The sequence below is a fragment of the Helianthus annuus genome, chromosome 13 (assembly GCF_002127325.2).
Source record: "Helianthus annuus cultivar XRQ/B chromosome 13, HanXRQr2.0-SUNRISE, whole genome shotgun sequence".
Classification (NCBI taxonomy): Eukaryota; Viridiplantae; Streptophyta; class Magnoliopsida; order Asterales; family Asteraceae; genus Helianthus; species Helianthus annuus.
This window is the reverse complement of record NC_035445.2, coordinates 28,847,767-28,862,613: the sequence shown is the minus strand read 5'-3', so window position 1 is coordinate 28,862,613 and position 14,847 is coordinate 28,847,767. Positions and strand designations below refer to the sequence as shown.

The 14,847-nt window shown below is 38.8% G+C and overlaps 1 non-coding gene across 1 annotated transcript; it reads left to right on the top strand.

Annotated features, from left to right (window-relative positions):
• Positions 1 to 289: 289 nt before the first annotated feature.
• On the top strand, positions 290 to 395 carry LOC118486201. The gene has a single exon (XR_004878056.1). It is a non-coding gene; the product is annotated as a small nucleolar RNA R71 (small nucleolar RNA).
• Positions 396 to 14,847: the final 14,452 nt, after the last annotated feature.

The window sequence follows — 14,847 nt, the reverse complement described above, 5'->3', positions numbered from 1 at the left end:
TTCAGCCGCATGACCTATTTCATTGCAAATAGCACAAACATCATAAATTTGATTAGAAGTTTGTACATTACCATCATCAGCTGCGTGCACTTGAGTTCGGGTAATGGTCGGTCGTGCTCTCCTTGATGCTTGAGCTTTTCTCTTTGATGTAATGGCCATTTGCTCCAAGAACTCCCAATCGTCATGCTCATAGTTTGTGCCAAAAGTCCCATTTGTGATGGACATTAGATCACGCGCATCTTCGGCACACAACCCCTCATGGAAAGCATTCATCAACTCCCAAAGTTCAATTCCATGATGCGGGCAATTTTTTATCATCATATTAAAGCGCTCAAAGGCTTCATGAAACATTTTGCCTTGTTGTTGTTGGAAACTCCTCAACCCCTTCCTAGCATCATTGGCCTTTTGGGCGGTATAAAATTCGTCTAATAAAATTTGTTGCATTTCCGCCCAAGTATAAATAGATGCTGAAGGCAAAGTGTAGAACCACTTCTTTGCCTTATCCTCCAAAGAAAATTGAAATAAGACCAACTTGACATCATCGGCCGAAAAACCTTGACTCCCAAGAGTATTGCAAGTTGAGTCATAGGCCTCCAAATGGAAATAAGGCTCCTTCGTTGCTAGACCCTTATATTTCGGCAAACTTTGTATGGAATTAGTCCTTACTTCAAAGGTTCTTCCTTGGTTGTTGTGAGGAATAACCACCAGTGAAGGATTATGAGTAATCACCAGCCTAAAGTGCGCTTCAATACCCCTCTCATGTTCTCTAAGATGCCTTCTTGGTACACCAAACCGCCCCCTTGGACGAACTGGACCCATTGGTCTTGGTATATGCCCTTGTGGTGCAATTGGTTATTGAAATTGTTGTTGTGGCATCGGTGGTTGTTGAATTGGCCTTTGAAGTTGAGGTTGCACATTCTGTGGATGAACTTGTTGCAATGGTGTAGGACGTTGCAATTGTGGTCCTTGTGGCCTTGGCCGAATGTGTTGTGGTATGAGTTGCTGTTGTTGTTGCACTCCACCAACACTTGGCATTCCTTGAAATTGACCTTGCACATAACCAAAGTCTCCTTGATCTCCATCACCCCCATAAGCATACCCATCTTCATCATAACCCTCAAATTCCTCATATCCCTCATCATAACCATCTCCTTGAATTCCCGAAGATTGCCCAAATGGAAGAGTCGAGTACTGAAAACCCGAATGGTTCGATGGTCGAAATGATGAAGCATGGACAATGGTTGAATTTGGTGCTATGGTATAGTTTGGATATGATTGTCCTGCACCAGGGAAGAAGTGAGATAATGATGGAATGGTAGAGGAAGGGTTAAAAGTGATGGATGGTTCTTCTTGAGTGGTAATGGGTTGTGTGGTGTTGGTTGGTGTCACAACCCCCGATCCCTATCTCCCGGGAACGGGCGGCCGTGAGCCAGTTTCGGTGGTATCACATTTATTTATCCAATTTGGCAGCGGAAATTTTCATCAGGACCGTAGTTAGGAAATATATTTAATCAGAGTAAACCACCATGTTTTATAACATTAAACATATGGGTAAAACCCAAGTTTTCAATACACACATTTCATAGGAATAAATCCTATTTATTTAATAAAAACATTTTGTTTTATTTTTAGGTAACTTTATTGCCACTTTTCCAAGCCTCCAGTGCTGTCCAGCTGGCTTCTATTTGGCTTTCACATTTTGTTACCTGAAACGCGTTTTAAAAACATTTTATCAGTGGGAAATACTGGTGAGTGAATCCCAGTTTAATCAAATTTAAATAAAATTCACAGTGAACAGTATTGAGGGCGATCCCGCAATTACATTTGTTTCCAAGTTATATCAATTATCACTCGTTGGTATTGTCGACACCCGACTTGTAGAAATGTTACTCCTTAACCAGGTTGTAACCAATTTTGTATACAAAACCCCAACATACCCACGATAATTGTATTCTTACAAATACTCAATAGCTGTCATTCGCATGGAAAAGTATGTAAGGTTTTGTAAAAGCATTTAACAAAAAGAGGATAACTCACATTGCTGTTTTTGGTTATTCTTTAGGGTTTCCTGGTGAATATCTATAATTTACACAAATGCACGTGTGTTAGTATAATAACCCATTTTAACATTAGTAATACCCTCCCCGAGACGGCATTCCAACGACTACGTCGGGCAGAACCACGACAGCCGTTACGGAACCCTAGATCAATCGGGCAGCGTATCTAATACGTCTCCAGGGGTTATAATACTTACATCGTAGCAGAACCTCGCTATTTTAGGGGGTATAATGCCCGGGTATAGTAACGCCACTACAGAAATTAAGAAAGAAAGGAAATGAACGACGGAAACTGAAAGCCCGTTGCCTTCTTATATAGGGTTGTAATCGCGTCTCCACGCGGCCCGCGAAAAGAACAGGCCAACCCTTACGCGGCGCGCGTCAACCTGGGTCAACGGCGTAGCTTGGTCCGGTCACCATATAGGCTCGACACGCATCGGACACGTGGCCGCACCGGGCTATGCCACAATTCTGGACACTCGCGGCCCGCTTTAACTTAACCAAACTTGTACGCGGCCCGCATGAACTTATGATTTAAGAGAAGTCTGGTTACACCCTTGCGCGGCCGGCGTTATATTGAGGTGAGGTCCCATGCGGCCCGCCTCAACTTAATTTTTATTGTTTTTAATTTACTATATATATATATATAATCTACTTTGGGCTCGGTTTTTCACATACGGGGTGCATATAAAGACATATTGATATATTTTAAGATATATTAGGGTGTCAGAAATATTATGAGGATGTCGGTTTTACCGAGGGTTGTTATATCCTCCCCACCTTGTTTTAGAGCTCGTCCTCGAGATCTACTGGAACAAGTGTGGATATTTCTTTTGCATTTCTGATTCAAGTTCCCATGTGTATTCAGGTCCTCTTTTAGAGTTCCATTTCACTTTGACCAGAACTAATCTCTTATGCTTGAGATTCTTAATTTTTCTATCTTCAATCTGTAGAGGCTTCTCTACAAATTTGAGTTGTTCATTAACCTCTATATTCTTGAGAGGTACTACGAGTGATTCATCAGCTAAACACTTTTTGAGATTAGATACATGAAACACATCATGTATTCCTGCCATTTCCTCTGGCAGTTGTAGCTGATAGGCTACCGGTCCTACTCTTTCAAGAATTTTGAAAGGTCCAATATACCTGGGACTTAGCTTTCCTCTTTTGATGAATCTTACCACTCCTTTCCAGGGAGAGACTTTCAATAATACTTTATCTCCTACTTGAAATTCTAATGGTTTGCGTCTGTTATCGGCATAACTCTTTTGTCGATCACGTGCTGTTTTCAGTCGTTCCTTGACTTGAATGATTTTATCAGTTGTTTCCTGTACTATCTTGGGTCCAGATAAATGTTTTTCCCTAATTTCTGCCCAACATACTGGGGTTCTGCACTTTCGTCCATAAAGTGCTTCGAATGGTGCATCATTGATACTTGTGTGATAACTGTTATTATAAGAAAATTCTATTAAAGGTAAGTGTTCGTCCCAGTTACCTCCAAAATCAATTACACAAGCTCTAAGCATGTCCTCCATTGTCTGAATTGTCCTTTCGCTTTGTCCGTCCGTTTGAGGATGATAAGCTGTGCTTAGATTTAACCTGGTTCCCATTGCTTTTTGGAAACTTGACCAAAAATGAGAGGTAAAACGGCTATCTCTATCTGAAACAATTGATAAAGGAATGCCATGTAAAGAAACGATTTCATTTACATACAATTTGGCTAATTGTTCCATACTAAAGGTTTCCTTCATTGGTAAGAAATGAGCTGACTTGGTTAACCTATCTACAATCACCCAGATTGTATCATTACCTTTCCTTATTTTAGGCAATTTGGTAACAAAATCCATTGTTATCAATTCCCATTTCCAAACTGGTATTTCTAATTGTTGTAACAAACCTGAGGGTTTCTGATGTTCAGCTTTAACTTGTGAGCAAGTTAAACATTTAGAAACATAAGCTGCTACATCCTTTTTCATTTCTATCCACCAGAAATTTTTCCTTAAATCCTGGTACATTTTATCACTTCCTGGATGCATCGTATAATTAGACTTATGGGCTTCTTCTAATATACGGTGACGTAAATTTCCTAATTTAGGTATCCACATTCTCTTTTTATGGAACCTCCAAATTCCATCTATTCCTTGTTCTAATTCCTTAATCATTCCTTTTAATTTTTCAGTATCCTTCTTGATTACTGATTCTTGTGCTTTTCTAATCTGATTGTTTAAATCTACTTGTAGATTTAATTTAAGAGAACGTACCCTTTTTGGCTTTTCGTGATACTTTCGAATTAAAGCATCAGCCACCACATTGGCTTTTCCTGCATGATACTGGATATCACAATCATAGTCACTAAGTAACTCCATCCAGCGTCTCTGTCTCATATTCAACTCTTTTTGCCCGAAGACATATCTTAAACTTTTATGATCCGTGAATATGGTAAACTTACTACCATAAAGATAATGTCTCCAAATCTTAAGGGCAAAAATTATGGCTCCTAATTCCAAATCATGGGTTGAATAATTTCCTTCATGACTCTTAAGCTGTCTAGATGCATAAGCTATAACCTTTTGGCGTTGCATTAATACGCATCCATAACCTAACTTAGAAGCGTCACAAAAGACTACAAAGTCTTCAGTTCTTTCTGGTAACGCTAGTATCGGTGTATGGGTTAATCTTTGCTTAAGAATTCTAAAGGCTTCTTCTTGCTTTGGTCCCCATTCAAACTTAACAGATTTACAGGTTAACTTAGTTAAAGGAATGACTATTCTAGAAAAATCTCGGATAAATCTTCTATAATAACCGGCCAATCCTAAGAAACTTCTAACCTCAGTTGGTGACTCTGGGGTTTTCCATTTGGTAATTGCCTCGATTTTCGTTGGATCTACATGAATTCCTTCATGGTTAATTAAATATCCGAGAAATTGTACTTGTTCTAACCAAAACTCACACTTTGAAAATTTAGCATAAAGCTTTTCTTTTCTCAATAAACTTAAAAGTAAATGCAAGTGCTTTGCATGCTCTTCTTTACTTTTAGAGTAAATTAGAATATCATCTATGAAAACAATTATGAATTTATCCAAATATGGCTTACATATTCGGTTCATCATGTCCATAAATGCGGCTGGGGCATTGGTTAAACCAAATGGCATGACAGTAAATTCATAATGACCATACCTTGTTCTGAATGCGGTTTTAGGAATGTCCTCTTCCTGTACCTTTAGTTGATGATATCCTGATCTTAAATCGATTTTAGAGAAAAATCGAGCTCCTTGAAGTTGATCAAACAAATCATCGATCCTCGGTAATGGGTACCGATTCTTAATCGTGACTTTGTTCAATTCACGGTAGTCAATGCACATACGCATTGATCCGTCCTTCTTTTTAACAAATAAAATCGGTGCTCCCCATGGCGATGAGCTTGGCTGTATAAATCCTTTCTCCAACAATTCATCTAATTGTTTCTTTAGTTCCTGCATTTCAGCGGGTGCCAAACGGTAAGGTGCTTTGGCAATCGGTGCTGTCCCTGGTAACAGGTGAATTCTGAATTCAACTTCCCTGTCTGGTGGTAGTCCTGGCAATTCTTCTGGAAAGACATCTGAAAATTGGGACACTACTGGAATGTCTTTTAACTCTTTTCCTTTCATTTTAGTGATTATAGAAATCAAATACACTATAGATCCTTTCCTTATACAACTTGCAGTTTTCATCACAGAGATGAATTTAGTGGATCTAGATGGCTTATCTCCTTTAATTGTGATCTTTTCACCTCTTGGTGATTTTACCTGAATTGACTTTTGATCACATAGGATATTGGCTTTATTGGCTATTAACCAATCCATTCCTAACACGACATCAAATCCTACCAGATTCATTGGGTAAAGGTTTGCAATAAACTTTTGATTAAAAATTTCTATTCTTGCTCCCTGCAAGATTTCAGAAATTCTAACGGTTTCTCCATTTGCGGTTTCTACTAGACATTCTTGTGGTAGTTTAGTTAATGATTGATTTAGGAGTTTGCAAAATGAAGTATTAATAAAACTTTGGTTTGCACCAGAGTCAAATAATACTTTCGCAAAAATATCATTAACTAAAAACGTACCAGCAATTACGTCTGGAATCATCCTGGCTTCATCTGCAGTTAAAACGAATGCTCTAGCATTTTTAGTATTCTTGTTGTTTGCAGCTGGAGTCAATTTTGGGCAGTTGGTTTTAATATGACCTTTTTCTCCACAGTTGTAGCACATTCCATTACTGGCTTTTCTTCTGCAATTTTCTTCCTTGTGTCCTGGTGCTTTACAGTAATTGCAGTAAGTGGAGCATTTTCCAGAATGCTTCTTCTTGCAGTTCCTGCAGTATGGTGCAGAGGTAGAACCTATATTTCTACGATTGGAATTCCCAGAACGGAATTCTTGGGTAAGCCTTTGGGTTAGGTTTCTCCTCTGGTCTTCTTCTCTAGTACGGATTAACTCATCTGTCAAGGTATTGGCTAGTTCTACAGCTTCTTCTATAGTTTGGGGTCTAGCTGCCTTGACTACATGTCTAATCTCTCCAATTAATCCCCAGATATAACGAGAGATTAATACCGGTTCAGGTGATGCAAGGGTTGGTACTATCCTAGCATATTCAAAGAATGTGGTAGTGTAACCCTTACTGTCTACCCCGGTTATTCTAAGATTTAGAAACTTATTTGCTATCTGTTCCTTTTCATTGGGAGGGCAGAATTTCCTTTCTACCATATTTTTAAATTCCTCCCATTCCATGTTATAAATCTTATCACTTCCTCTTGACTGGAGGATAGTGTTCCACCATTCTAAGGCTGCGTTTTTAAACAGATTTGAAGCAAACATTATCTTATCTTCTTCAGCACATTTGCTTATTTTTAGAACAGCCTCAGTTTTCTCTATCCAGCGTAAGGCTGCAATGGGTCCTTCATTGCCCGAGAATTCTATTGGTTTACAGGACCAGAATTCCTTGTAAGAACAACCATATGGCATAGTTCTTCTTCTTTTGGGAATGGGCGCTTGAAGTACGGGTCCATTGTTCACGCTGTTTTCCAGTTCACTTGGTCGCTTACTGCTATGCTTACTTTTATTATTCGCTTCTTGAACCGTTTGAATAATAAATGGCATTGCATCTATAATTCCTTGTGCCACTATATGTTGAACGGCACTATTATCCATTTGGTTTCCATTGTTATTGTTGTCCGGATTCTCATTAACCACGTTAATGTTACTCTGGTTATCGTTATTCAGATTATCCTGATTTTCCTCGTCGGCCATCTGAATTTTAAACAATTTATCAAATATTAATATCACAATTAATATTTGAATATAGCCAACCACATGACACGCACGTTTAACCAAAAACGTCGAGCATTGCGACTTTTACTCTATTTATATAGTATGCATCATTACACACTAGTACTGAAATTTAAATTACAATACTGACTGAAATGTAAAGCTACAATACTAATAGTAGGCATCCGTATTATTTTGTTTTTTTTTTCTAACACATACACACATTTATTTTATTATTATTATTATTATATTATTATTATTATTATTATTATTACTACTACCGTTTCTGCCATCACCTTCACTGATATGGATTCATCCAAAAATCCATATTACGCTCATCGTATTTCCATACGAGGCGTTCTCCCACCTGTCGCATTCTATCACTGCTTTCTAAAATTTCCTCCCCAAAAGTCCTAAGTTCTTGGACATTTTCTGCACTCATTGGGGGTGCAGGTTCTAGGACTGGGTTTGGAAACTGGGGTACGGGTTCCTGATACGGAGGCATAGGGGCTTGGTACGGGTATGGATTCTCTAAAATTTCCCTAACATATGCATCACTAATGTTGTAGGGATCTTGAGGATCTAACCCTGGGTAAGCTCCTAAGTTGGGCATTGACACATTTTCCTGTATTAGGTTTTGTTGCACGTAGTCCCTAACATCGTCCCACCAGGGGTCGTAGTTGTTTGGGTCTAGGGGATCAGGTGCAGGTACCCTAGGTATCTCTTCCGGGTTGAAATTAGGCATTTCTATCTGGTTTTCTACTTCCATGGGTTGGTCAGGATTTTGTGGTTGTGGTGCTAGCATTTGTTCCAGGTTTGGGTCAGCAGCAGTGGTTGCTAAAATATGGATATTAGCGATACCCCTATTGAGCATGTCCTGATTATAAGCATCAGTTTCTCTTTTTGTTGCGGCTAACACTCGCTGTTCCTGCAACTTTTTCATTCTTTTCCTACGCTCGTGCGCTCCCCTACTGAACCATCCCCTCTTTTTCTGAGGAAATGGCTCTTCAGACTGAGACTTAAACACAAAGATTCCTTCTTCTGTGTCAGCAGAATACCCCGAGAGGGCAGGCTGAGAAGAGGAGGTGCCTTCGCTCCTAGGCGAACCAGACAGTTGACGATAGGCGTCAGAAGGTCCTTGGTCGCTCATACTGTAAACTAACAAATAGTCAGATAACACATAGCAAGAAATACAATTATACACGTATTTCCATAATTTATTTCCTAACACTTTTGAATTTCGATGTCAGCAGAACACTTCTGTGGCTGAATCAGTGGCATAGCTCTGATACCACCTTCTGTCACAACCCCCGATCCCTATCTCCGGGGAACGGGCGGCCGTGAGCCAGTTTCGGTGGTATCACATTTATTTATCCAATTTGGCAGCGGAAATTTTCATCAGGACCGTAGATAGGAAATATATTTAATCAGAGTAAACCACCATGTTTTATAACATTAAACATATGGGTAAAACCCAAGTTTTCAATACACACATTTCATAGGAATAAATCCTATTTATTTAATAAAAACATTTTGTTTTATTTTTAGGTAACTTTATTGCCACTTTTCCAAGCCTCCAGTGCTGTCCAGCTGGCTTCTATTTGGCTTTCACATTTTGTTACCTGAAACGCGTTTTAAAAACATTTTGTCAGTGGGAAATACTGGTGAGTGAATCCCAGTTTAATCAAATTTAAATAAAATTCACAGTGAACAGTATTGAGGGCGATCCCGCAATTACATTTGTTTCCAAGTTATATCAATTATCACCTGTTGGTATTGTCGACACCCGACTTGTGGAAATGTTACTCCTTAACCAGGTTGTAACCAATTTTGTATACAAAACCCCAACATACCCACGATAATTGTATTCTTACAAATACTCAATAGCTGTCATTCGCATGGAAAAGTATGTAAGGTTTTGTAAAAGCATTTAACAAAAAGAGGATAACTCACATTGCTGTTTTAGGTTATTCTTTAGGGTTTCCTGGTGAATATCTATAATTTACACAAATGCACGTGTGTTAGTATAATAACCCATTTTAACATTAGTAATACCCTCCCCGAGACGGCATTCCAACGACTACGTCGGGCAGAACCACGACAGCCGTTACGGAACCCTAGATCAATCGGGCAGCGTATCTAATACGTCTCCAGGGGTTATAATACTTACATCGTAGCAGAACCTCGCTATTTTAGGGGGTATAATGCTCGGGTATAGTAACGCCACTACAGAAATTAAGAAAGAAAGAAAGGAAATGAACGACGGAAACTGAAAGCCCGTTGCCTTCTTATATAGGGCTGTAATCGCGTCTCCACGCGGCCCGCGTAAAGAACAGGCCAACCCTTACGCGGCCCGCGTCAACCTGGGTCAACGGCGTAGCTTGGTCCGGTCACCATATAGGCTCGACACGCATCGGACACGTGGCCGCACCGGGCTATGCCACAATTCTGGACACTCGCGGCCCGCTTTAACTTAACCAAACTTGTACGCGGCCCGCATGAACTTATGATTTAAGAGAAGTCTGGTTACACCCTTGCGCGGCCCGCGTTATATTGAGGTGAGGTCCCATGCGGCCCGCCTCAACTTAATTTTTATTGTTTTTAATTTACTATATATATATATAATCTACTTTGGGCTCGGTTTTTCACATACGGGGTGCATATAAAGACATATTGATATATTTTAAGATATATTAGGGTGTCAGAAATATTATGAGGATGTCGGTTTTACCGAGGGTTGTTATAGTTGGGGTGACATTTTGAAGTACGGTAGGTTCGGTAGTAGTGGTTGGAATGGTGGTATTTGGTGAAGGTTGAGTGGATGTTGGTATAAATGGTTGAACAGGTTCACCCGAAGTGGGTGGTGATGGTGGTGGATCCATGTATCGAAGTGGTGTAATAGGTGTAGTTGGTGTTGTTGGTGAACCGCTTAACTTGTTTTCCCTTAGCAAAATTTTGTTTCCTCTTAACGTTCGCTCAATCTCCGGATCAAACGCAAATGGTGAAAGCTTGTGAGAGCTTCTAGTACGCATGCACCTGTAAATACCTGCACACTAAAACACCCAGCATAAACCAGAAAAATAACAAACTTAAAAAGAAAGAAAATAACACACGTTGCGCACTACTCCCCGGCAACGGCGCCAAAATTTGACGTGATGTCGTGGTCACAATCAAATTTAATCCAATTACTACTAATTAGATAGTGGCAAGTGGGTATCGAACACAGGGAGTTTGTGGAATATGTGTTATTTGAAGTGTTTCTCTAAGTTAACTAAATTAGGCTAATTGCAAGAAAATAAAATTCAAGAGTTGGATTGATTGATTTGGTTTTTTAAACTAAGATTACTATTTAATTGCAAAATGAAAATGTTGGTTGTAAACAATTTAGAGACAAATGACCATCTTTAGTTTCCGGTTTGCTTCAACGGTTGTGCTATCATCTACTAGAAAGAACTACATAGACATAGTTCATGTGTAATTATTTGTTGTGATAAAAGGGAACGAAGTACTCAGATTCCTAGAACGTGAGGTTGTTACCCGATGACCAATTAACCCTTACCCAATCCTAATTCTACCCATGATATCTCGATTGCCAACGGCACCAGGAACGTATAGTTTTAAACTTAGAATAACATAAGAATCAACAATTTACAAGCAAATAATCAAACACCATAATAAACAAAACATAAATAAAGTTTACCGTTCTAGAAATAGGGAATCAAAACACAACCGTCTCAAACAAACCTTCAACTAAAGATGACCACCATAAGTTTAGCCGCACATGGCTTGGACAATCATCATAACAAAAGTTTCAATGTTCATCAAGATCAAAGCAACTAAGATTAATGATAAGATATGTTCTCCAAGCTTCCAAGTCTCCAAGATTGCTCCCAATTCGTTCACAAGCCAGTGGTAACCGAAAACATATGATGAGCCACCATAAAAACCCATGAAATGACAATTTAATGCATAAGTTACAAAATTAGATCAGTCAGTGCCGTAACCTACGGCAAAGGGCCATAGGTTACGGCGGGCAGCTTTCCCTTACGGCGGGTGGCTTCTATCTTACAGCGAAGGCTTTTTGCAAAGGTTGGGGCCGTAACCTACGGCCAAGTGCCGTAGGTTACGGCGATGAGTGTTAGTTTTTCCTTGTTTCCTTCATTTAATTCACCATTTCTTCAATCCCAACACCGCCAACTTCTAGCATCCATCCAAGCTCCATAAAACCCGCATTTTAAGCTCTTTAACACCTGTAACATCAAACATCTTGTGATTACCAAATTCAAGCTATTAACCGGATAAAGTATGGTATTTTAGTCTATTTAAAGGCCTTAAGGGTTGTCCTACGGACCACCCGTCACCCATCTACAACTTGCACATGGAAACAACACTAGAATGGGGGGACTTGAAGGGGTATGGTCCCAAATCTCGCACCAGGCTTGGCCGCGAGTGATCATCACCCAGCTCAATACCCCTATCAATAAAGATTCTCATGCGTTCGTGCGGGCACGCGCAAACCCAGTTTGCTTTCCCATTTGGGAAATGATGAGAAGACTCACCTTGTGTATGAAAACGAGTGTTTTCGTCACAACAAGGGATGCGGTAGTCACTGCGGTTACCGCACACAGCAATGCAGTCCAGACCCGCATCCTATTGTCGACACAAGTGGAACTGACACTTTAACTTAAGTGTCCAAACCAGCAAGTGGCCTGTCCGGGCACTGACAGGGGTCAGCTGCCCAGCCCACATGCATGAAAAGTTGGCAGACGGACTGACAGCCGCAGCTGGACGTGGCATCACCTCATGAAGCGTCCAACGCTTCCGTGACCTGCGCTTCTGACACACCTACAAAAGGCTACGCGTTGTCAGTCTAGCCACTTGACTACCCTCCTTCGCTCTTCGGCTATAACTACTTATTCCGAACCAGGTTTGAGGTAACGCTAATCTGCTCTCTCCCATACTACTCAAACACACACTTTGCTCTCAAGCAAATACCGATTCTTACGCCGGAGAGTGGTAAAAAGGAGCACCCCAACCCCATCCTCCTTGTTACGAGTCACGGTATGTTTACTTGTGCAGGAGACAGGTTAGAGGATGACCCGACCATTGATCTTGGAAAGAAGGGATTAACCCTACTTAACGAGACTAGTGAATTAACCCTCGCGGTTAACCACGATTTCATCATGATATGACGCATACATGACGCAGCCCGTATAAACTTAGGGTAGAGGGTATAACCCTCGGGGACTTGTGCGGTGAGTAGAGTCACCGAATCAGTGACTATACCATGTGTTTGAAGGAGCGCGGTGACCAAGAGAGAGGGTGTCGAAATCGGTGACCTTTCACCGAATTGGATTGAGTCTGATTGAGAGGAGAGGAGAGAGGAGAAGAGAGGAGAGGAGAGAGGAGAGAGAAAGGAGATACCAATCAAGTTTTTTTTTTAATTGAGTGGTGTTTAACCATACCTAGTGATTGAGTGTAAAATATGGAGTAGAATGAGGAGTTGACATGACATAATATTATTGGGTAGGATTTCACTCAAACACCCTAAGGTGATTGACTATACCCTCCACCCTTACTCTATTGATCCATTGTTGTAGCCAATCATTATCAAGGCTTTCCACATTTAGAAGTTAGAACTAGCTTTCATTCTTTTTTTTTCCTCACATGGCATTTTTTTATCTATATAACTAGGGTTATTAAATCCGCGCGTTGCGCGGTAGGTGGGTATCAGTTCGTTTAACTACGGTACTGACACTTGCTATAGCAACCAATAGAAAAAAAAAATTATGATATGATCAAAAATATACCAACACGATAGGAATTTGATCGGTATCGGTTTATTTTGTTACGCCACCTACACTCGTTACAGCTAGGGATGAGTAAATCGTTCCCGGTACCGGTATCGAATTTATCGAACCGGGTACTTTTTCGGTACCGACTTTTAGCATTTTCGGTACCGGTCCGGTACGGTACCGGTTCGGTACCGGTATTTACCGGTTTTTGCTCTCAAATACCGGTACCGTACCAGTACCGAACCGGTACCGAACCGGTACCGAACCGGTACCGAACCGTACCGAACCTGGTATATTCGGTACCGGTACCCACTTTTGGGGATTTTCGGTACCGGACGGTACCGAGCTCATCCCTAGTTACAGCATCCCATAGAGAAAAAAAATGTTGATATGATCAAAACATACTGAGACGTGAATCGCATCGAAAAAAACAAACGCAAGTTACATAAGATATATAAAAGAACAACATCTATACATATAATAAAAGAAACCATATTAGGACACTTGTCATTATATTAGGTCTTCTCTTATAGATAATTGTTATTTTAGTTTAATCTTTTTTAATTAATATTAATTATAGATAATCATCCTATTAAATATTATTTACTTTAATATCTTATGGATAATTACTATTAATTTAATCTCTTCTAACTAATTATAGATAACTCTCCTACTAAATATTATTTAGTTTAATCTCTTCTAATTAATTATAGATAACTCTCTTACTAAATATTATTTTGTTTAATCTCATCTACTTAACTATAGATAATTATTATTTATTTTAAATTTAATGCATACTTCTCATTTATAATATTAACTAGGTTAGAACCCTGTATATTACACGGGTTTAATAAAATAAATATACTTAGTAACTACATACGTTTTTTGTAATAAGATATTATTAATTTTTTTAATTAAAATTTTAAATTTAAATCCGAAAGTAATATATTAGTAAACTTAATACATAAATCGAAAGTTAATAACAAACCCGATCGTGAAATGAAACCGATGACCATTTTGATCGGTTTTACGCTTTTAAATCGAATTGTGAACATCCTTAGTAATAACTAATAAGGTCAATTTGTGTTTTTTTTATAATAAGTTATTAAAATAACTTTTGAAAATATTATAAAACCACAAAGTTTGAAATATATATATATATATATATTTTGTTTGATGAAGATATAACTTAATTAGTTTTATTATATATCTAGAGTTTGAACCTGGGTTATAAACCTGGTTAAATCAGTATTTAGAGAGAACAAATATACTTTATATACTTTAATATTTCATTTCTTAGGTATTTCTTTTATTTTCTCTTCTTATTACTAACTATTTAATATTTCATTGATTCAACTACGTGTCCCCATAGGTATATAATCTGAAAGAGAGTGAAATAAGAGGGGAAATAAATTTTCGACTCACTAAATTATTTTATTATTAGTATATAAAATTTATTTATTCAACCCGTGTAATACACGGGGTTATAACCTAGTAACACATATAAAAAACCACTAAACAACACATATAAAAAAAAAGCTTTTAAAACAAATATATAGTTACTGTTCAGTTCATCTATTAATAGTATACAATTTGTAAACGTTAAAATTCTAATAAAAAATATAGTTTTTCTTTTGGATAGCGCCGGTTTATGTGGAATTTTAGTAGGCTTTTTCTTTGTTTTATTTAATTAAA